Source organism: Nannospalax galili, unplaced genomic scaffold, assembly GCF_000622305.1.
Source record: "Nannospalax galili isolate Female #2095 unplaced genomic scaffold, S.galili_v1.0 scaffold1084, whole genome shotgun sequence".
Lineage (NCBI taxonomy): Eukaryota > Metazoa > Chordata > Mammalia > Rodentia > Spalacidae > Nannospalax > Nannospalax galili.
In genome coordinates, this window is record NW_008351705.1 from 606,781 (window position 1) to 628,497 (window position 21,717).

The following is a 21,717-nucleotide window of genomic DNA, read 5'->3' on the forward strand; positions in this document are numbered from 1 at the left end:
GCCCATCAGGTACTGTTTCCTGTACTGCCCTAGGTTACTCCTATGTCTCAAGGAGGCATGGATGGTTATATTGCTGAACTTTAATGCTTCTGTAGCACTTAAACTAGTATCATTTTCTCCCATGTCCCATATCCTCACAAGACAGGTGGCAAGGGGCACCTTCATTGCTTGTTGTACCATATCCAGTGTGGAACAGCCTCTGATGGCTATAGCTTCTCCTGACTGACTACTGTTAAGGCCTCCATCAGCATGCTGAAACGTGGATTTTTCCTTTCTTTTAATTAAAGATTGAATCCGAGGGGCATCTTTAGCTATTTCTATGGTACTCCCTTCCTCATCACTATCTGCCTCCTCCCATGAGTTCCATGTTTTGGGTTCCAGGCTGCACCTTGTATTATCAATCTAATCTGGGCTCTCTTCCATTTCTGGCTCCCTAGCTGTAAAAAAAAAAAAAATGGCAAGCTAAAATCTATCTCTTTTTCTATCTTATGCAATTAATTTACTGGCAAGGTCAGAGGCCAATACCAAAGAGGCCGGTCTCATATTTTTCTCCCTGCAATTCCTCTCTTACATTTTAGTCTCCTTCAAGGCTACCACCTGAGACAGATCTTTTATTAGGCAAAGAAGCAGCCAAGCAGCATCTGCAGCAGATAGCCGAAGCCTGAGTTCCTGGTGTGCTACTCCCAAACTTTGCTCTAAACCTTCCATCATCCTTAAAGCATCTCCATACTCACACGATGGACCCCACCATTCCAGCAGGTATGCCACTTTGTACCATCTACAAAAGGACTGCCATCCCAGGACTCCCCCACTGACCTGATTTACTTAGGGGGCCTCACCCCAGCTACACATCTCACTATTCACTGCATTATCCGTCCCACTGCCGTTACCCCCTCTAGGCCTATGGGGATAGCCCACCATGTCAGTATTTCTTATTCCCACATTCTCCCTCACCCAGTTTTGCTTAGGTTGTTGGTCTTCTTCCCCACATCTGAGACACCACTGATCTTCTAAAACTCATCCTCTGTTTTGTTGCGTCCTGCTCGGCTACACCAACTGTTCTAAAATTACTTCTGGAAGGCACCTGCCGTATCCCACCCTCACCTTCCACCATCCTTACAACAAAACAAGGTCTAAGTTCTCCAAACTAAAGTTTGGGGAACCAAAGAGTTTATTGGGCTTCCATGCAGAGCAATGGGTGAGGGGTTACCTACAAGAGAGTGGGTGGTGGTGGGATCCCAGCTGCTGCCCAAGAGGGCAACTGTCACTCCCTCTCTCTGGCTTCTCCTGTCCCTATCCTTAGTCCTTCTCCCATGTACCACTCAGGCCAGCTGGTTGGATGGAAGGCATGACTGATTCTCTCTGGCCATCTCCTCCTACAGAGTATCCACAGACAAATTTGTCTGTGGTTATCGGAGCAAGCAGGTGAATCCGAGCTTAATAAGAAGGCATTCAACCACAACTTGTCAGTCTAGCTTGCCAGATGGAGGACAAGTCCATAGAACAACAACCTTCAGTAACTCCAGTTCCAGGGGATTTGACTACGTCTCTGGACTCCATGGGGATTTCATGAAACAGGTGTATTTACATACATGCAATCAAAATTAAAATAAATGCATTAAAAAAATTATTCCAATCATTTGATTTGATACAGTAATAGCTTTTCTTATAATTAATGTTAACTGTGCCTAAAGCTATTACTATTAAGAATATTTGTCTACTGGGTGTGAATGGGTATGGCAATGCACACTTTTAATCCCAGTACTCAAGAGGTCAATGCAGAGGCAGGCAGATTGCCATAAGATTGAGGCAAATCTAGTCTACACAGTAGGTTTCATGCCATTTGGAGCTATATAGTGAGACTCTGTCTCAGTGTGAGAGAGAGAGAACAAGAGAGAGAGACAGAGAGAGAGATACAGAGATAGAGACAGAGACAAAGACAGATATAGAGACAGAGCCTATCCATGTAAAGTAACTCTAAGTACCAACAACAGTGTTGCTATTCTATACCAAGGAACACTGTGGTGAATGGAGGCAGGATAAAAAAGGCAAAATCAAATAACAATTTCAGTTCCATGGTTGTCAGTTACTTTTTGTGACTGTGATCAAAATACCTGACGGAAGCACCTTACAGATATAGAGGTTTATTTGTCTCAGGGTTACAACAAGATGGGGAAGACTGGCAGAGGGACTGGCTCCCATCTGGGCAATGGGACCCTCAGGATGAGCTGTTGAGGAAACAGAGATATTGGCTGGAACCAGGGTAGGTATAACTTTCAAAGCCCACCACTAGTGGACTAATTTTGTCTGCTAGGCCCCACCTCCTACAGATTCCACAGTCTTCAAATCAGCCAAGCTGGGGACCAAGCATTTAAAACATGAACCTATGCAAACCATTTCATAAGCAAACCATAACACATAGCATGGACTAGGCTTTATGCTTTTGTCTGAAAGGTTAGAAATTGTTACACGCATCAGAACTGTGCTTTGAAATTTGATTCTGGTTCTAAAGAGAAAGATTGCTACCTAAGGAAACAGAAAAAAATGCATTCCAGTTTCATTCTTTAACTTCCGAGTCTAATGTTCCATTTACAGGAAAGTTACCCTCACTCCGCCAGGAACTCGGCAAATCGTATGTGGTGCTTCTGTCACAGTTGCCTATATTGAATTGAATTTCATTCTTTACTACTTCTGCTTCTCTGTGAATTTTCAAAGATTTGCCTTTGTAGCTAAATCTCCAGAACCACAGAATATGTGGAATCTAGGCAGGATTAGACTTTTGCAAATGATAATAATAGAGTAATTATACTAAATAGATAAAACCACTTTGATAATGCCAAATTAGCCAAAATAAGGAATGGGTCAATTCTAGAGAATTTTTGTTGTTGCTATTTTTTAATATATTTTATTTAATATATTTTTTATGTGTATGAGTGTATTTCCTGCATGTAAGTAAGTGCACCTGTGTTGTGCAATGCCTGTGGAGATCAGAGAGGCTATCAGATCCCCTGGGACTGGAGTTATGGACAGTTGTTAGCTGCCATGGGGGTGCTGGGATTCAAACCTGGGTCCTCTGTAAGAACAGCCAGGGTTCTGAACCACTGGGAAATTCCTCCAGCCCCTGTGGTTGTTATTTTTATTTTTGTCTTTTGAGACAGGGTCTCCCTGAAGCCCAGGTAGGTTGAAACTCACTATGTAGACCAGGCTGGCCTCAATCTCACAGTGATCTGCTGGCCTCTGCCTCCCAAGTGCTGGGATTAAAGGCATGTGCCAATACACCCAGCTTAATTCTAAACATTCTTAAGAGACAGGCTCACAATGCTTCTTTGCCTAGAAATGGGGCAAAGTAAAACATGACTCTGAAATTTCAATGTGATAAAAAGCATATGGGGATAATATTTAAAGAGGAAGTCCACCTGTTGGGAAAGGAGTGCCTGAGGCAATAATACCATATCACGCTGCTCTTCCGAATTTGAGGTATATCAGTGTCACCGGTGGCACAGAACATCATACATATAGTGGCTGATTGAATGAGTGAATAGTTGTCTACCAAAATGCAACTGTATTGTAGGGAAGAAGCAGTAAACTATTCTCTATTTAGGCTCTGTCACTTATCAGAATCTATGAGCTGAGTATTCTTTCTTAATATTAATTTCAGTACCTTCAATAAGTCAGTGCATATGACAATCACTTCTCAAACATAATTATACATTCCAGTGAGAGAATGGTTGTAAAAGTGTTGGGCTTGCTTCCATTCATGTATCTACAATTGCCTATTATGTACAGAACAATTAAAATATAATCTTTACAAAATATAAAACAATTTATACAACTTGCCTGTAAGGGAATTTCAATAATTTCTTATCTCACACTAAAATATAAATAGCTTACTTGGACCACTGTGTTGCCAGCACCTAGTGCAGTGTGTGACACATAGTACATGGTTACATTTAATGAACATAAACTCTTAGACCTAATGGAAAAAGTAAAGGAGCTGACTGTGAACACCTATCTAGTTAACTAACAGAGTCAAGGGAAGAGAATGAATGTTATGATTTCAAGGACTTTTATTTTCATGGCATTAATTTGCTGAGAATTCATGAAGTTTTACTTTTTGACATCCATAGGATGTAAGAATTATTTGTATATGTGTGCCTCTTTGTGAGTGTGTGTGTGTGTGTGTGTGTGTGTGTGTGTGTGTGTGTGTGTGTGTGTGCATGCACATAAAATCTCTGGATAAGGATCAAGTTAAAGCCCAGATTTTTACCATGTGCTTGGGCTGGTGATCACAGCTTATGGACTTCAAGTACTGACCAGCCGAACTGAAAAATTTTGCTCATGTATTTTCATTTTATAATAGGAGAATGTGCATTTATTCACATTTTATTCATGCATTTTGCAAGACACTTTCATTCTGATTTATTATGATAAAGTGTGATCCCATTCCTGCATCTTATAAATGATAAAGAACAAGATCAAAGAAGGGATTAGGTTCATCATGTAAAGGTTAAATGATTCTGATTTTAAGCAATGAATATTAATTGTACTTTTAAGATATGTTTGAAGAATTCTCATCATTGAAGGAATCATTTTCCAAGGGCCTCTTGAAATCTTCCCACGTGTAAAGAGAAGAGTGAAGAAGAAATGGGAGACATGACGTGCTGCTTGTCTCACTTTGTTCTGGGATGAATGCCTGGTTGTGGACATAAGAATTATAGCTCTCTCTGAAGAGCAGTAAAAGTAAGCATTTTTGCAAAATTGTAAAATAACTATATGATTCTCAAATGTACAGAAAATAATTTTTTACAGAGAAAGAGATTCTGGCAAAAATCCCAAGTAGCTTAGATAATGAAAATGACTTATTTTCCATAATGCTAAATTCAAATTCAACTTCCTATGCTCTGTTGAAGGTAAGTTCTATTAGGTAAGATGCATGGTACACCAAGAGCAATGAATACTTTTTGTTGTTTTCTCAACCTGACTGCCTCATAAATAGATAACTGATTTTAGGCAAAGTACTTAACATTCTGCATATTTATTTCCTCATCTGCAAGCTGAAATAATTAAACTTAGATGATCTTCAGACTTCAGCAATATATAGTAAATCACTGAAATAGAAACGAACATGTCAAGGTGTTTTGATTTTTGTATTTATAGCAATAAAGAGATAGAGATAGATGGATAAATTTTAACATACAAAATAGATTTATCTAAATTTATAACAATACATGTGAACATTTTGCATGTGTTTTAGGGATATTAACAAGTATCAGATTAGTAAAAAAAAAGTTCTTTTCACAACTGAAAGGGAAACCTCCAAATAAAGTCATAGTGGGCATAGAACATCACAGAAATTGGCCATGGAGGATAGAGTAAAGATGAAAGATGATAGATACAGACATTATAACTTACTACCTTTCTAGACTGAAAAAAAGAGTTTCTAAGTTGCATTATTTTTATTTTTGCTCTGACTCTTGCCGTGGCTATTTTATTAGCAATTGTTATAGAAATTAGTATTTTGATAACAGCAGTATAGTGCATACAGAATGGTTTCAGAGAGGTTAAGAAAAGAGACTTAAGGCACACTCTTCAGGCACACACTGTAATTGCTGCTGGATTAATATGCATCCTTTACAGACTTCCCAGTTCTGCTCAACCCAAAAATCTAATTTACAGGATGATTGACCTTTTTTTTGCCTACTCTTCCCTTTTGCAATTGACAATGAACTAAATGTACTTTCAATCAGTACAGGAATCTTCTAAGACCCTTAGCTTTCATGTATAATTTTCAAATTTGTTGTTTTATTGATTTCTCTATTTTGTCTTAGCCTTTCTCTTGATGTTTCCACTGGATCCTCTACTCAGAATATTCTCTCTGCATCTTTGAGAATGTAAGCTCCTTTGCACTCACAGAGGTTTTTATTTATATTGTTCTCATATTTGCAAACCCAGCTCCTAACCTAGGAAAGGAGTTTAGCGAATTTGTGGAATTAACCACAGTACACAAGTTTTGATCAAATTTCTTCCCCACAGTTGGACACTTCTAAATTCCATTCACAGCACAGATGATGGTAATAGTTTGTATCTAGAAACATTTTCTGTTCTTTAAAGGTCGTAACACCTGAGCAAGATTCCATAACTTTTGATGTGCTCAATGACAGAAAAGTGCACAGCTCTGCACCCGGAGGGGAGCCTCAAAAAATTTTGAATCTGGGTCATGAGGAAAGATTTGCATTCAACTGAGGATACCTATCAATTTACTGAATAAAAATTTGGCGAACATTTATTATGAGCAGTCATTTTTCGAAGCATGTGGGATACAAATCAATTTGTAGAATCCTATCTTCTAAAGACGAAATACAATACTTTATAAAAAATGACTAGTTCTAAGGTAGACTATATTAGATGGTGTTAAGTGAGAAAATCAGAAGAGAGAGAATATGGTCTAAAAGCAGGTGGAGGAAGCCACATCTCAGACTTAGGTTTCCAAAACCTACAATTGAGAGCAAGTGAAGAAATCCATAAAACTGCTAAATGGCCTCAGTGCAAATGCATGCCAGTGTGCACATCTTTTTTTATGGGTGCTGGGGATCTGAACTCAGGTCCTCATGCTCACACAGCAAGCACTCATCTGATGAGCCATTATCAGAGCTTCTCACCTGACACTTTCTACAGTCCCTCCTAAGTTTCATTTTGTCAATAATTTATCTCTTCTGGCACATCTCACATTTTGACTTGTTTAGAGTTTTCTTATTTACGTTCATTTTCCTCTTGAGAGACTCTTTAAGAGTAAGAATCATAATTCAATCATGTTTATGCCCATTCCACAGTGTTTATCATGGTGCCTCCCATGGTTGGTGCTCAAAATCATTTATTGTAGAAAGAAATGTATGTAGGAATGTATGAGTAATGAATGATTCACAGGTCCCTAAAATTAAGAGTTTCTCTTTTGGAAAATTTCCTCTGTACAGTAGTAATACCCCAAGATCTCAGTTATTGTCTCATTTTTTTTGTACAAATTATTATACAAATCATTGACTCTAGCAAAACAAGTATTTCATTGACTGATGAAAATGCTTAAGATAACAGAAAAGGGGCATATAAGAATCAATAGGATCTGCTACATCTGTATCTTTTTAACACCATCTGTCTCTCAAGTTGCTAGATGAATCCAAATTCCATCCAATTTTGCTGGTCCTCAACAGTAAAATGCTTCAGGGGCAATGTTAGACAGATTGAGCATATTTCAAATAGACAATTTAGTTGCAAGAGCATTGTCTTTTGGATAGCCCTTTAGGGATTGTAAGAAATACATCTTCATTGGCATTAAGTAAAATTTACAAAAGCTAAGAGCCTGAGTCTGAAGAACTTTTAGGTGTCTTGAGCCTGTGTGGTCTGGTGTATAATAAGTATTTTTCATTCGTGTTAATGTAGAAGAATTGGTGAAAGATTCTGAATGAAGATGTCTATTCAGGCTGATTGAAAATCAGAATCTGAAAACCCAAGTATGTCTTTTAAAACTTCTGAAAAACAATGAGCATGCTCTTCCTTTATGAAGCTGGGCATTAAGAGTCAGAAATCCAAGACTCTAGCTTGAAGACCCAAATTATAAGATAAAATTAAAGTTATTGAGCAGGTTATAATCATAAATACCATCAATATTACACATTCATAGGAAATAAATCTTCCTATTTGCACCTATTGGTAGGTGTGTCTGCTACTTTTTTGTTGTTATGATCAAATATGTGGCAAAAAGCAACTTGAAGGAGTTTATTTTGGCTCATGGTTCAAAGGTTACAGTTCATTGTGGTGAACATATGTTAGATAGTGGCACCATCTATGATATGGGAGCTAGTGACACAGGGTGCTTACATCTTGATGGACCAGAAAGCACAGATCTCAGACTAGAACCAAGGCAGCAATATATTTCATAAGATCTGCCCTCCAGTGACAAAAGTGACACTTCTTCCATCAAGGCACCAGCTCTAAACCTCTAAACATTCCAGAATATCCTTATATATTGTCACCATCTAGGGACCAATATTCAAACACATTAAATATCTATGGGGACATTGTGCACACAAAATAAAACCTGGAGGTCATTTCTCATATGTGTGCATATAGCTTAAGACTTTTAAACATAAGGTTAGTGATAACATACATATATGTGTGTGTGTATATATACACATATATCCATTATATATACATATACATACACACACAAACACACACACACACACACACACACACACACACACATATGAGAAGTGACTCATGAGTTGAAAGCACCTGATGATCTGGTTTTGATCCCTGGGACCTCCATGGTGGGAGGAGAGAATCAACTCCAGCAACTTGTCCTCTCTGACCTCCATACCTTTTCTGTGGCATATATGTGCACACACACACACACACACACACACACACACACACACACAAACATTAAGTAAATAAAATTTAATTTAAAAGATTAATAGACATTTTTATATAATCTTAAAGTGAATTTATTGAAAAGCATGTGTGTAATATCAAGTTGGGATTGACATATCATATAAACCAAAAATTATTTAGAGGTGGAAATAAATTTTATAACATCTATTTTTAAATACTTCAGTTATCAAATGGGGAGAAAGAGCGTTAGAAAGAGCAAGACAGTCCAGACAGTCTTTCATGAAGACAGTTCCCCTAAATCAACACAGAGATTGCTGGCTTCCCCACTAACTACTTGGTAAATTTTTATAAATAACTAGTAAACCCTTGTTTCCAGAGACTGTGGAACAGTAGAAAATATCAATAGAGCATCTAAAGGTGAAAAGGTACTTGAGAAACTGTAAAGAAAATGTAAAGAAGCACAGTCTAGAGCTTTGGACTCCAACAGCTTACACATTGTTTAATGGGAAATTATTGATTTCCAGGAAAAAAATCCATTTATTATATTACATAATTATAGTCATCAATAGATCCAATTTTTTAAACCTTAGAGCTTTATTTTATACTATCAAGAAACCATATGATAGCATATGTCAATTAAATTCAAATCAATATGGATTAGCAACCTCTACTATGCTTAAACCATTATTCTGAGTAGCTCTTGTTATATAGATACAAAAATATTGTCTTAAATGTGTGCTGTTAAACTTTATAAAACTTCCAGTTATGAGTTTATTTCTATTACACCAGAAAATCTGTGAAGTCCTAATCTCTAACTCCTGTGATTGGACATTATTTCAAAATTAGTTCCTCATACAGGTAATCAAGCTATGATGGGGTCAATAGAGTGTACCCCATTGTGATATAGCTGGTGTCATTATGAGACTAGAAAGTGTCACAAATGCCACACACTTAGGGAGTGTGATGCCAAGCAGTGATTGGAGTGCTGCCACTGCTAGCCAAAGAAGGCCAAGAATTGTGACAGTACTATCAGCCAGGCAGAGCCAAGTAAGGCCTTTATCCTGAAGCTCGGCATGAGCATGACTCTGGTCACACTAGCCCCCAGACATGTAGCACCACAAACTGTAAAAGAATCAAATCCTGTAGTTTTTTTAAACATTTGTTTTGTAGTTTTGCAATTTTCATACAATATAATTTGATGGTATTTAGATCTCCTCTGCACCCCCTCTTATTGCCATCCTCCACCTAATTTAATGTAGTCTATTATACACAATAGGGTCTAGAGTCCAATTTGTGTCCACAAATGTCCTTCAGTGTGGGCTCATCCACTGGAGCCTGGCTAACCGGCCAAGAGTTCCATCCTTGAAGGAGATTCTCTCTCTACCTCTCAGCAGCCGCCAGTTCCCAGAGTTCCTTAGGCTGGCTTGGGGTTTCATACCCACTTCCTCAGGTCTATGCTGGCATTTTGTCTGTTTTGAGCTTGCATAGTATTTGTACATGCTGTCACCATTGCTGTGAGTTCATATCAGTGACTGTCTGGAAAACTCTGTTTTCTTGTTGTCATCCACCTCTTTAGGCTCTAACAATCTTTCTTCCCCTGCTTTCACAGAATCCCTGAGCCTTAAGACACAGAAGTTTGATACAGGCATCCTATTCAGGAAAAAGCACTCTGCAGCCTCTTCACTCCACGTTGGCCAGTTCTGTTAATACCTAGTCCATAACACTTGGCTGTGGCTGCAGTAGGAAACCAATGAATTATTTTTCATAATTTTAAACTTCAAAATTTTCAGGACCAACTCTGAGATGACCTCTGGTATTTAAAATCTGTAGCAGACAAATGTAAGGAACAGAGATGAAAGGCTCATATGGGGGGTAGATCAGAGTCTAATAGGATTTGACTCTGTTCCTGATGGGAACTCTGGAAAGAGAGAAAAGAGTGAGTGGTGAGCACAGGGCCCTCAACACTGACCCAGCACGCACGGGCTTCATTCTTCAGGTAATTTCATTCACTTCCACAGAGAAAAGGGGTAGGATGTGCACATATTTTATTACCACTGTCTCAAAAAAATGTAAAATCACATAATTTTAGTTACTTAGCAATGAAAGTCTTCTTGTTTCTATTTTATTAGATCTTAAGAGCTTTGGAGAGTAGGAGAGAGAGAGAGAGAGAGAGAGAGAGAGAGAGAGAAGGAGAGAGAGAAATCATATAATTACACTGGGCATACTACAGTGTTAATATCACATGAATCTTTGGATTTATGGAGATGGTTTGCAATTCCTGACACTTGCAAATGTAAGTTATGAAGATCTGTACACTTGATGCTTGCCTCGCCCTCTTTCTTCTCAGATGAGAAAAGAACCTTGGGTGAACTTAATTGGAGAGTAATCATGGTGTTTACCAAGGAAGAAATATGTCTGATTTAGGACAAAGCTACAGGTTTGATTACCAACTTTTGATGATAAGATTTCACGTGTAGAATTGTTTCTGGTGAATATTGTTATCATCTTAATCCTTTTAGGGCAATTAGAACTCACAAATTCATGTTATCTGCTTTTGATGAACTATGATTCACATAAATTAAATCTAGCAACCATGCTTTGAGACTTTAAATTTTTTTTTTAAATTTAATAACCACATGATTAGAAGAAGCATTTCATTACAGCTTTAACATATTCAGTAACACATTCCAGAACAAGCATACATCTCTTTCAAAGGTGGCTGTAAATTTTAGGTTCATAGTTGAATTAATACAGTCATACAATATTGAACTCAGTATAAACCTTGTAAGACATAAAATTGAATGAGTATTTATCCTTTAAAGAAGATCTCCATTTCATTTTAAGATACGCTGTTTCCTACATTTTTAATGCTACTAACATTTACATGTTTGCACATGTGTCTTTAATCTCTATTCTCTATGTTACAAGTAGTCACAGTCAGTTACACTCGGATCCTTAGTACCTGAGCATGGATGTAAAGTCATCAGGTAGATTACACTGCTAATGTTTATCACCTCTACTATTTAACATGAAGTAAATTTTTTTAAATTTTTAATAACTACATGATTAGAAGAAGCATTTCGTTACAGGTTTAACATATTCGGTAACACACTCCAGAGCAAGAGTACATCTCTTTCACAAGTGGCTGTAAGTTTCTAGGTTCACAGTTGAATTAATACAGTTATACAATATTGAACTCAGTATAAACCCTGTAAGACATGAAATTGAATGAGTTTTTAACCTTTAAAACAGATCTCAATTTCATTTTAGAAAATATTGTTCCACGCAGAAAGACTCATTGTTTTTGCTACTAACACTGAGATGTTGGCGCATGCATCTCTAATCCGTATGTATCTTATCATTATTAGTTTTAATCTGTTGCACTTGGATCCTTGGTGCCTGTGTATGTCTATAAAGTCATCAGGTGGATTTCAGTGGTAATGTTTATCACCTCTACTAATTATCATGACATAAATTTCCATGCTTCCTCCTCAAATATAATACATTTTAAAATTTTTGTTGATTTTTTTTGGTGTGTGTATATCACTCAGAACATCCCAAACCATCTTATTCAACTATACATCCACTTCCCAGATGTCACCCTCCCATAACCTTCCTCCCTCCACTAGAGCCCTTATACTCTGATATCCCTGCTACTGTCTGCTGTGTTGTCGGCACCCCAGCCATTCCTCACTACTTGTCCATCTGGTGAATCTAGTCAGCCTATCTAGTGGTGTTTGCTTTAGGAAGGTCAGCTGTTCCTCATCTAGCAGCAATCAGTTGTCAATATTTCTTTGGCTAAGATTGGGGTCTGCTGTTCATTTTCCCAGTTCTGTGCTGGGTTACTATTTAGGAGTCCCTTTGCAACAACTCAAAAGAAGGTATCTCATATCTGGCATTGTTGCTTGTTATGTAGCCTTTAGCTATACATATGGACTCTTAAAAATTATATTGGCCCCTTTAATCTTTGGTTATACTTTCCTTTTGGGTGTTTAAGGCCACACAGTTAACCCAGATAAACCAATTTATTTTTGCTCTTAAAGTCGTTTGAGGATCTGTTCCTCAGGGGTCACATGGGCTTGGGAGGCGCCCCTGGCACCTTTGAACAAGTTTAGCATAAGAATTGGCCTAGATTCACACATTTTAGAATTGGCTGTGTATGCCAAATTTCAGTCTCATGTTCTCTGTGTCCATCTCATTGTTCCAATCCAAATACCAGTTCTTCACACATATACAGTGTGATACATTGTCAAGAATCAAGGTGAATAAAGTCATTTTTGACCCATTTCCTTTGAACTATCATTCTTTCTCCCCATACAGTGCAGGCAACTCTACCTGCCTGCTCTACAAAGCTTCCTCTATAATCAGTCATAAAATCCAAAGAGAGATAGTTTTACCAGGTTGATATGACATCATTTTTATTGCAGAGTAAACTCCTATCTGACAGGACAAGGCCAGGCTCACTGTCAATGTGGTAGAGTGTTAGGTACAGTGCTTTGTTGTTGCTGCTGTTGTGGTTTGGTTGGTTGATCACTTGGTTTTGTTTTTCATGTATACTCTCTTAAGTTGTATTTTTAAGCTAAGAAGAAAAGTAAAAATCAGGCATTATGAGTGAAGGTTAGTCAGGTAACAATGCAGAATATTTCTGATTGGGAAAGAATCTCAATCTTCAGGCCACATGCGGTATGTCATCAGTAAAAAAGACATTTTATTGCTTGGCTGACAAGGTCAAGCGAATGCTATTTATATAGATCACATTGTAATATACAGTTAAACATGACATGGTATTCCCAATGTTCTGTCCCTGTCTTTCAATGTACTTGGTACTTGTGCATCTTTTATTGTGTTTTCCAATGTCACTCACTTCTTAAAACCAAAAGTTAAAGCAGATTTTTACATGGTAGCATTTCCCTTTTTTATATGATAAATCATTATGACTGTGAAATATTTGATATTTCCCAGGAAATGCATTTTTGTTACCTCAAAAATGTAATGAGGCTGGAGAGATGGCTCAGTGGTTAAGAGCACTGTCTACTCTTATATAGGACCTGGATTGATTCGCAGCACCTATGTGACAATTAAGAACTGTCCATAAGTCCAGTTTCAGATGCATTCTTCTGGCTTCTACAAGCATTGCACACACATGATGTACCTACATATATGCACGCAAAAGAGCACATAAAATAAAAATAAATCCAGAAGTTATTCTAAAAATAGGTTACTTGAAAACATACATATTTTATGCTTTTCCTTTTCCTTTTTCCACTTTCATTGTTTGAAGTAAAATTTATTTTTCTTGAGCTGGGGAGGTGGCAGCATTCGGGAGAGGATTGCCCCAGTACAAGAAAGGCTGTTTAGCACAGCTTGGGATCCCTGGATGCTGGTAGTCATCTAGGACATTGCTGAGCTGACTTCCATTGATCTCCAAAGTAGTACCTTTCAGTTCATTACTAATTAAAATACAGGTATATTTACCTGTATCATTTCTTTCAGATTTTAATATCATTTCATAGAAAGAGAACTTTATAAAAACTTTACAAATAAAAAGCTATTAAAGCGTTTCATTCTCCAACTCTCCTAACTCACCTAGAAATTGATTTCTATTCATTCATTCCTTTTCAAATAGCTTTTTTGTTCTAAAATCCTAGGCAGAAAAGAAATGCAGAAGGGTCCAACGATGATGGTCCCTTTGGAATCACTCACTGACTTGAAGGCGTTTGATACTCTTATAAGTGTGAGAGGAAATGAGATTTTCCTAAAGGTTTTGTGAATAATGAATGGTCTGGCTTTCTCTTACCAAGTTAAGTATACATACTGAGTACTGCCTAAGTAATTAATTTCTCCTGTGCAGAAGTATTCTGTGGCTTTTCTGTCCTTTTCAGCTCATATAAATCCCTACATTAGAATTTTATGTGAAGACTCCATGCTCCTGAAAATACTGAAATGTTGAGCAAGAAATTCCTGCTAAACAGGAGCAACAGAGGCCCCTCCCTTACTCAGGGAGAGCGGTTCCGACGATTTTACGATCTGGTTTCCTATTGTCGTTTGAGGATTTGAAACAGAGACGTACACACCAGTGTAATTACTATACACAGAATTCTAAGTCCACTAAACATTTGATCCGTAACAGAATCCCTACACCTGTGAGGGTTTCAGTGTACAGAAAGGAGTTGACTGAAGGAACGTGAAGGAACTTGAAGGAACTGAGGAAGTGAGCCATCAACTCCATATGAAGGCTAAGTGGGCTTTTTATTTTTTAACAGCAAACGGCCTGCTACTACTAAACACTTCTGAAATTCATGTTTTGAGAAAACATGTCTAAGTCTTTAAAAGTCTAACACTGTCAACCTTTACCTGCATTGACTTTGTGGAAAGCACCATGCTAAACTATTTGGAGAAATAGAGACAAATAAAAGGAATCATGCTCTCAAGGTATTATCTATGGAATTGTCAGCTTCTCTGCTGGAGCCCCTGCCTTTCCCAGACTTCTGAAAAGGCCCTGTGCTGCAACTTTCCAAGCAACATTAAAGTAAATTAAGAGTAATTTGTCTTTTCTTTTTAGACTTTCATGAACTTGCTTAAAATAACTGGAATCGTCGGTTATTGTAGATGGATGCTCTAAAGTATGCCTAAATATGGCAAGAAACGTTTTGTGTGGAAATGTGTTTCTTAGAACTGATTTTACAGATTTTTAGGCAATGGGAAATGCTTTAGGTGTTGATTTTATGGCACTGAGAATCCTCATAGAAAGTTGTAGAGGACAAACTTTGCAAAGCAAATTCAAAATCATAAGGAATCGTTCTGATTTAAAAGATATGCAGTCTAACTCCAGTGTATGTGATTACTTTCAAGTAATCAGAATACTTTTTAGACTGAATATTTAATTCTTAGAATATGCCTAAAGGCAGTTTCGTGATTTTATGCATCTAATTAATTGTGTTCGTTTGCATTGTTCCCCTCAAAAGTCCATTGTCAGTACTTATCTCAGCATGAATTTTATTCAAATTAATAAAATAAAGATTTTGATTTTAACTCTCCATTATTGCAGCACATAAAATCCAGCATTAAAGCAAGAAAGAAGAGATAAGACAGACTCTCTTCTTAATAACAGATGCTGATCATAAAGCCTACATTTTTTCCTGTCTGCCTCCTAGTTTGCACATAACTGGTAGATAACATTATGTATTTGAAGTTTTAGAGCAGGACACACAGACACAGAGAGCACAAAAAACTGACAGTATGCTCTGGAAGGTATGGAGTCAGTTATTTTCAAATTTATAGATTCCCAGAAAAAAATGCTTTAACAAATTCTGCTTTGAAGATTCAGCAGTGGAAAGGGAGGAAGAAAGAAAATTAAACTTTTAGAAACTGATTGTTTAGGTAACAGTGAGAAAATTATTATAGGAGGATGTGGTGGTTTGATTGAGAATGTCCCCCATAGACTCCAAGTATTTGAACATTTTGTGCCTAGTTGGTGAAACTGTTTTGAGAGGTCTTAGGAGGTGTAGCCTTGTTGGAGGAAGGACGTCAGTCACTAGGGGCAGGCTTAGAGAGTTCTTAATCCTTGCCAGATTTCCAGTCACTCTGCTTCCTGTCTCTTCTTGAAGATGTGAGTGCTGAGTTTTGCTCCTACTATGGCCACCTCTGCCACCATGCCTCTCCACTGATGGACTTTTGCCTCTTTGGAACTGTAACCTAAATAAACTCTTCCTTTTGTAATTTCCCTTGGTCATCGTGTTTTATCACAGCAACAGAAAAGTAACTAAGACAGAAGAAGAAATAACTTGAATGATAATATATCTTAAGTCCTTAAGCCCTACTACTTAGAATCAAACATAAGGACATCTAAGAGGTAGTTCTTTGAAAAGACAAAGGATTGATAAACTCTTAGCAGACTAACTAAAATAAAGAGACAAATTAACAAAATTAGAGATGAAAAAGGAGAGATTATGAAATAGAAGAACTGGGTGGAAAAAGAAATTCCAGAGGTATCAAAATTAACATGAAAGAAGACATGCCAAGAGGTAGAATGAATACTTCCTGACTGCTGGCTACTGTAGGAGAATAGAGTCCCTATAGATATGCAAGATAGGCAAAGGACCCATCAAAGCCACCAGCACCCCATTTTAGAGCAGGACAGCAACCCAGATGCAGGTCCACCTGGTTTCCATGCCCATTGCTCCTCTTTTAATAAACTATTTAATAAACCATCTTATGCTCTCACTATCCATGTATCTCTACAATTTGGATATACAAGAACCTCAAATTTTTACATGGCATCATTCAAATTCCTTTCTATCTTTAAAAATTGCAACAGATGCCGATGAAATTAAAGACATCTTTAGGATATACTTACAAAAATTAAACATTTTAAACATTTAAACAAGTAATGAGATTGATAGGATAATAAAAAAAAAAATCACAAATTTTAAAAGTCCAGACCAGGTAGACTTATGGTAGAATTCTACTAAACCTTTAAAGAAAAACTAACCTCAATGTTTCATGAACTATGTCATAAAATAAAAAAGAAGGAATGCTACAGAATTCAACAAAGCCAGCATTACCCTCTTACCTAAGCCAGATGAAGACGCAAGAACTGAAACAGAAAATTACAGGTCTGCCTCCCTGATAAACACAGATGAAAAAAGCTAACAATAAAGTACTTGCAGACTGAATTCAAGAACACATCAAAAAGATTATGCATCACAATGACTTCATTCCAGAGATGTAAGAAAAGTTCAACATATGCAAATCAACAAATGTAATACATGATAAAAATGAACTCAAGGACAGGAATCACAAGATCACTCAATACAGAAAGCAAGGTCTCTCTTTATCATCCAGACTGACTGATTTCAATGTTTTGCTTCAAAATCCACCCTTCTTAGCCTCTCCAGGATAGGGCTGCAGAAGCTAATCACCACATGCACATGCCTTACGAAACACATGTGTATTGGTCCAGCAAGATGGCTCAGCAGGTAAAGGCACCTGCCATGAAGCCTGAATATCTGAGTTCAATCCTTGAGACCACACGGTGGAAGAAGAGAACTGACTCTCAAGCAAGTCGTCCTCTGGCATACACACAGCTCATGAAGACATGTATATAGACACACACAGGCACAGACACACACAGACACACACACATACACACACACAAATCAATAAATAAACGTAATTTTTTTTTAAAAAAAAGAGAGAAATAGATGATGTTGTGGGAAGTGTTGGTTAGTGTGATTAGGCCTTCTTTGAGCTAAAGGCTACTAATTGAAGTTAGGCTCCTAACAACACAGAATACAACACAGAGACCTGTCTTTCTTGATAATTATACTTTTAAAGCTGTTAGGGTCCGTGACTCGGTGGGTCTCTTCTGGAGAAAAAATGCACGAGTATGGAGATGCAAAGATCAAGCAGAGTTTTATTAAACCAGCTAGCTGGGGCCGACCGTCCTTCCAGGACACGCAGGTCTGGTTAGAGCGATCGACCCTGAGGCAATTTTAGGTAAAGATTATATAGGCTCCCACAACCGTTACACAAAAGCCCACGTTTATACAGCCAATAGTTTCAAAGCAAGCATTTCACAAACCAATAACTTTAAAACAAGAAAAATGTTACAACTCCCTTCAGGTGTCTCAATCGGGGAGAGATCGTTGGTATGTGCCTGGCACGACTCTTTCCTGTTATCTTGTGTAAGCAGACATGTCTACATGACATGACACAGAACAGGTCAGGCTCCGGGGGCTGTAGCACTTGCCTCTATCTCCGGATGCCTGTGTCTCCAGTTGAGTTAATTGGTTACAAGCAGTAAATTTAAACAAGTAAATTCAAGCAGTAAATTCAGACAAGCAGTATATTCAAACGAGCAGTAAATTCCTCCTTCCTTAACATTTCCCCCCTTTTTTTCTAAGTCAGACTGAGGAATCTTCCTCAGCAGTGTCTAAGGCTTGGTATTTCTGGCGAAGGACCAAGAGATGGACAGTATTGATTTTTTCCTGAACAAACCTTTGTAGCCTATTTATTATGCAGGGACCAATTGTGACTAATAGCAGTAGAATAATTAGAGGTCCTGCGATAGCTGAGAGGAGAGTTGTAAACCATGGTTTATGTGTGAACCAGGACTCGAACCAACCTTTATGTTCCTCATATTCTCTACGTCTTTTTTCTAGGTCCAGCTTTAACTTGGCCAGAGATTCTCTATCTGCTCCTGTCTTATCCACATAGAAACAGCATTATTCCTTTAAGGCAGCACATAGTCCCCCTTCCTTTAGGAACAATAGATCTAGGCCTCTCCTATTCTGCAATACTATTTCTGACAAGGAGGTGAAGGATTGCTTCAGGTCTGACATTGACTGCCGGAGCTGCTCTAAGTCCTTGTCAACGGCCAGTCTTAGGGCTGTAAGTCCTTGTTCCCACATTACTAGGGATGCAATTCCTGTTCCTGCTCCGGCCAGCCCCAAAGAAAAGAGGGTCCCAATGGTCAGGGCTGTGATGGGCCCCCTTTTACTCCTAAGGGGACCTAGTCTTTCTTCCCAGTAAGAGAGAAAAGATTCATGGGTGTGGATGAAAGCCGGGGCAGAATGGCCACTAGTACACAGAACTCAGCAGTGGAGTTAAACACAGAGGTGGATAATGCTGGGGTGAGGCCTATTTTTGAGCAAAGCCACCATCCTGAAGAGGGTATAACCCACTTTTCCTGCTCCCATGGGCTGGTAACGCTTGAGGAGCATACCTGGCTTTGGGATGCTGGAACTGTGCCTACACAGGTACCAGTGCTAGAAACCTGGGAAATAGTGAATCCCCATGGTCTCCCATCCCAGTAAGTGGGATGAGAGCTGTTGAGAGTGTAAGAGCCATTCATCCCGATTGCTTCATAGAAAGGTGGGGATCCAGGGTAGCATAACCAACATGGGTCCTCAAGGGAGGGACTGGTGTGATTTAGGGTCTCTACCACTGCTTGTATCATTTCCCACATGGGATTCTTGAAAGGAGGTGGGTTTCCCATAGTTGGGGTAGCAGATGTAGTAGGCTGGGGAATGAGCCTAGGTGTAGGATGTCGGGGCTCTGGGCGGGGAGGTTTCAGCACTGGGTTGGGCCCTATTGCCAATTCGACTACTGCCTCGACCTTGAGGAAGATCTGAAACATAACCCCTATAGTCGGTGGCCATGAGTTAGGTCTCAGGCCCCATGTCAGCCCACTTGTCCACCTCCTATCTTGTTTTCCTTTTGAGGTAAAGGTGATTTTTATCTTATTAGCTTCAAGAGATACTTTTTGCCTGTCATACAGATTGATAAATCTCATGTCAATTAAATCAGGTGAAGCTTTCTGTCTCTCCTGTCCATCGCTAGTCTCTATGCAATCCCATTCAGCACAATAAAAACTTTCAGCACCCCCACAATGTTGCTTCCACCATCCTGTCCGGAAACTGGGGCAAGCGTAGAACCCATTGCTAAGAGTAGTTTGGTGGCTCTTCCAGACACGCCAGGGTGGGTTCTGGGGTAGGGATTCCCTCAATACAAGTTCTAAGTTTATATACAGGTCCGGCCACCATGTCCACAGTGGGGCAATGCAAGAGATTTGGCTCCATTCCTCATGAGTGTCGCCGTTTCGCAGGATCCACATCTGAGGGGGCAAGCGTAGAACCCATTGCTAAGAGTAGTTTGGTGGCTCTTCCAGACACGCCAGGGTGGGTTCTGGGGTAGGGATTCCCTCAATACAAGTTCTAAGTTTATATACAGGTCCGGCCACCATGTCCACAGTGGGGCAATGCAAGAGATTTGGCTCCATTCCTCATGAGTGTCGCCGTTTCGCAGGATCCACATCTGAGCTTCAAGGGATTAGCAGGATTTTGCCGCACCTCCCACTTCTTCACACAGGATTCCAGGTCCTCGAGAGCTTATCGGCAGGAATCCTCTCATGTCTGGCTCAGCTGTAACTTCAAGGGATTAGCAGGATTTGGTCGCACCTCCCACTTCCTTACACTGAATTCCGAGTCTTCAAGGGGTAAGGCCTTCCAAACGTGGGTGTGGTGGACTCAGGGAGCGATGCCGTCAACCTTTAGAGCAGTGGGGGTGGTAAACAGTACAGCATAAGGTCCCTTCCATCTGGGTTCGAGAGTTTTTACTTTGTGTCTTTTGACCCAGACCATGTCCCCTGGGACTACACCATGCTCCACAGTTGGGGTTCTTTCCCCTTCATGGTATGCTTTGATTGGGGCCAAATTTCTTGCTGTACTTTGGCAAGGAATTGCAACACATTTAAATAGTCAGGGGCTGACTTCTCTTCCCCCAGGGGCTGGGCTCGCCAGGTTATTGGCGGAGGGGCCCTATACATTATCTCAAAGGGGGTGAGACCATGTACATATGGGGAGTTCCGAACGCAGAAGATGGCCAAGGGGAGGAGAGTCACCCAGTCACAGCCAGTCTCAATGACCAATTTGGAAAGGGTCTCCTTTAATGTCCGGTTCACTCTTTCTACCTGCCCCGAGCTCTGTGGGTTGTAAGCACAATGCAATTTCCAATCTGTCCCCAGAGCCTGGGCTAGTCCTTGTAGGACTTTACTAATGAAAGCCGGGCCATTATCGGAGCCGACAGCCTCAGGGACCCCATATCTGGGGACTATCTCCTCTATTAATTTCTTTGCTACCATCTGACTAGTTTCATGCTTGGTTGGAAAAGCCTCCACCCATCCTGAGAAGGTATCTACCATAACTAGCAAATACTTGTACCCATACTTTCCTGGCTTTACCTCGATGAAGTCTATCTCCCAACTTCTTCCTGGGGCCCTCCCCCTCTCCCGGATACCTGTTGGGTGAAGCCCCTTTGGAGCTGGTCTTAGCTTTACACAGCTCTCGCATCCCCCAGTGATCTGACGCACTGCCTCATTCTGGTGTGGAAATACCAACTGTGCGTGCTGAAAAAGACTGAGCAACTTCTTCCAGCCTAGATGGGTGGATCTGTGTAGGTTGGTGAGCATGTATTTTCCTAGTACTTCTGGTAAGATCAGTCTACCTTCCCGGTCCCTACTCCAACCTCCCTCCCCAGGCTTTTCTCCCGGAGCTTGTTTTCTTATCCACTCAAGGTCCCATGGGGAATAGTCAGGTCTGGGAGGTAGGGTGGGTAGTACAGGTATAGGTACCTCTAGAGCTGTCAGCACAATGGGGTCTAAGAGAGCTACCCTCCTGGCCTCTGCATCAGCAAAGTTGTTACCAACAGCCTCAGGAGTCTTTCTGGACTGGTGCCCAGGCACATGTATAACTACCACTGCCCTCGGCTTTTCCACAGCTGACAACAGTCTTTGGACTTCCTGCAAGTTCTTCAGCTCCTTTCCTTCTG